This window comes from Mustelus asterias, unplaced genomic scaffold (assembly GCF_964213995.1).
Source record: "Mustelus asterias unplaced genomic scaffold, sMusAst1.hap1.1 HAP1_SCAFFOLD_1768, whole genome shotgun sequence".
NCBI lineage: Eukaryota > Metazoa > Chordata > Chondrichthyes > Carcharhiniformes > Triakidae > Mustelus > Mustelus asterias.
In genome coordinates this window covers 69548-73036 of record NW_027591713.1, presented here as the reverse complement: position 1 = coordinate 73036, position 3489 = coordinate 69548, and the positions used below count along the sequence as shown (strand labels likewise).

Sequence of the window (3489 nt, the reverse complement as noted above, 5' to 3'; positions counted from 1 at the left end):
GCGCGCGCGCGCGCGCGCACACACACACACACACACTTGCTCAATAATTGCTGGACTCCATTCGAAGGGCTGTTGCTCCGGCACCAGCTGCTCCTTTCTTTCAACAGAGGAATTAAAGAGAAGATAAAATATGAAAAGACATTGATGCGGCAGGCATCTGGCGCCAGAGGCTCAGCAATGCGCATTGTAATAGCAGTTGAACTGGCTGACAAATTGCCCTCTCGATTCGTACGTTGTGAAAAAATTGAACGAAATGCCCTTCGGCAAATCAACCATCAGCGTTGACCAAAGTTCCGCCGAGATTTGAACTCAGATCGCTGGATTCAGAGTCCAGAGTGCTCACCATTACACCACGGAACCCAACACACAATATCTGCCTGCAAATAATCATGCAATACCTGTGCCAGTCTGAACAGCAGGGAGAAAAATCATTCCCATTCCACAATCCCGTCAATTACCCACAGCAATTCATACTGACATTGCCCTGCTGTTTCCTCCGAAAATAATGAGTACTCTACCTTCAACTGCATTGAATTTCACTGCAGCTCACCACATTCAAAGAGCAATGTTAGCATCGACCTGTTATAAACTCTATTGTGGTCAATCTACTGAACAGCATCAGCTGTTCACCCTCTATTTTCGTCGCATTGGAAGCCAGTGTGAAAATGTGAACAATTTCTAACCTTAACAGACAGGAAGCAGAGTGTGACTGTGGATAATTGGCACTGTGCACATTGCTGTAATCAGTACCTGGGAGAATCGGGCAGGTGGGATCCTGGTCATCGAGTGGTGAGGGGTCGGCGTTTTCAGGGTCGCAGACTGGCTTCGATGTACTAAGATTTAATGGTTTTGATTTTTAAAAAACTTGAAGTACTTCCTGATCGATAGCAGCTCTGTCAGAATCAGTGGAGTGAGATTTGTAGTTGGCTTGCGAGCTGGAAATGTCACATGTGCAACAGGTAAAGGACAAACACAGATAGTGAAGGACAGTGATAGATTGTAAGGTTCTGCCGATAGAGATCGTGATACAACGTAACGTCTGGGTGCTAATGGGCCAGATTTACCCGTTTACACTGACAAAAATATCACGCATTTCTGGATACAAATTCCCAGGCGAAGAAGAAAACTTCTCACCGAATGAACGTTAAACTCTTTCACCTTTATTGATTGCAGTTTTCATTCCTTCACTGAGATCAACAAAGCGGGATGGAGAAAGATTCAGTTTGATTGGTGACGCTGCCGGAGGGATGGAGAGCTGGAGTTCACCCAGGAAAGCAGCAAAGATTAAACACGATGGAGTCTAACGTGGGGCTGCAATCAACGATTCTGAAATTACATCTGATATGCTGCGACTAAGCTAACCGTCCTCCTGCTGCAGCGATGCTGGCACCCTTTCTTAACATACGTGAAGCCAAACGCTGTTTCCATCTGGTGTCTCAGCTTGTTCTGAATTCAAAGTTTACAGTTAACCGATCAATAAAATCCCCACCGTTACAATGCATTCCTCTCAGTCAGCAGTAACATCATTCCCGTCTTCTATTTATTTGCTGCACCTCCTTCCAAACATTACAAACTCCTCTTACATCTTTCACTCTGACCTTTTCTCTGAAACATTTCATGATTAAACTTTTGAACTATTGTGGATAATTTTGTGACGCTAAAAAGCTGTTCATTTCCAAGGGGGAGCTAAAGCACATTGACGCACACAGAGAAACCCAGACACATACACGCACCCAGGGTGACAGAGGCCGAAGGAGAGACAACACACTGAAAACACAACCTGGTTCCGTCTCTGTTCCATTTCTGACTGCAGGTTCCGTGATGCTTTTGTGAATGAACGGAAATGTGAAACCGCCCGATTGTTTGGGTGGATTTGATTCAATTCGCTCTGTGGACACAGAGTTAAAACCAGGAATAATCAGAAGCGGGAAATCCCAATGGATTCAAACTCCATCACGTTAACCAGCCAGCCACGATGACTGGCGCTCTGAGCTATGAAACCAACCGCATGCCCATTTTAACAGTTACTCTTCTATAACCAGTGGAACGAGCATCAGAGCGAAGATTTTGTGGGTAATATTTGATTCATAGGAAATGTCTGAGATGGACAATACGAAGTTCAAAGATGTTAATGGAAAGCGGCAGAATTTGAAATGTGTCAGTTACTTTCTGTGATCACTGTCTGCCGTGTGTTTGCCGTGTGATTCTTCGTCAGAGCTTATTTCTGATGTTATATGTCTGACTTTTCCAACTCTAGTGCAAGTTCATGCAGCTGGAAGATTAATCTTGCTTCGCCCTTCACAGATGCTGTGAGGTGTGTTTGCATTCAATGAAGAATTATAGAAAGTTATTCAGTTCTTGGGTGGAAATCAAACTCGAACCACCGTACTGAATCCTGACCACGAAACTTCCAGTGAAGCTGATTTAAGAGATTTGCAATTAGTTGATCATCATCGCTTTAGTCATTGCTTCATTTCAGGCCACTTTCGCCTGAGACACATGCACTCAATCATGATATCAATTTATGATTCCGGTAAAACGCACCTCTTTCCTTGTGTTCAGATCCAATTATCCCCATAAACGGAGCAAATTCAAAATGTTCTACTTAGTTATCGACTGTTATAAACCCCGGGCCCAATGCGGTGAAAACACTGATTCGGCACCAATAGATCACCCGGACTCCACCATCACCAGCTCAATGTTGCACTTGTCCATCATTCCTTGTGTCAGTGAGTCCATCCTCTCTTGCTCTCTAACACATAGCTTCCGTTTTGTTCCCATACAGAGCAATTCCCGACTTAAATGCTGCAATAACTCAACAGTTCAATTAAAGTTTCGTGAGAAACGAGAATAATTCTGAAATATGAATCAGTGAGCAATAACAAGCATTTGGAAATGTTTCTACGCGGTCTTGAACCAGGAACGTTTCGCGTGTGAAATGAACGTGATAACCACTACACTGCAGAGACACAGCAGTCCTTGCAGCTGAAGCAGGTTTACTGGAGAAGCAACAAAACTGCTTCCACAATCCCGTTAGTTTCTCATTTTACATTGCCTCTTCTGGTTCCTCTCATCAAAATGAATGATAATACATTCCACTGCGAAACATTTTGGCGATCACGTGTTTGACCAACTTTATTCTTAACGTTTAAAGCAAATTAAGTGAGTATCTGACGGTGGGGGAATTTGAACCCAGTCCTCCACAAATAGCGCTATCCTCAATTTAGTGTCCTCGAATTCTCATCAGTGACACCATCAGAAGTGATTGCTACCAGAGCTGTTATTGGCAGTGAACAGAACCAATGAGGTGGGATTGGATCACATGTCCCGTTGAGTCTCCTCCGCCACTGAAGATCAAGACGTGTGCCCAGCTCAACAACCACCTCATCTCAGGAATCAATTCAATGAAGCTTGGTTCCACCCAGACATGGAGAGAATATAATGAATAAAAAAGAACAAAAGAGGGGAATTGGATGGAGAGACTGAGCG

At 43.9% G+C, this 3489-nt stretch overlaps 1 non-coding gene across 1 annotated transcript; it reads right to left on the bottom strand.

The window, feature by feature from the left end:
- Positions 1-288: 288 nt before the first annotated feature.
- trnaq-cug (transfer RNA glutamine (anticodon CUG)) lies at positions 289-360 on the bottom strand. The gene has a single exon. It is a non-coding gene; the product is annotated as a tRNA-Gln (tRNA).
- Positions 361-3489: the final 3129 nt, after the last annotated feature.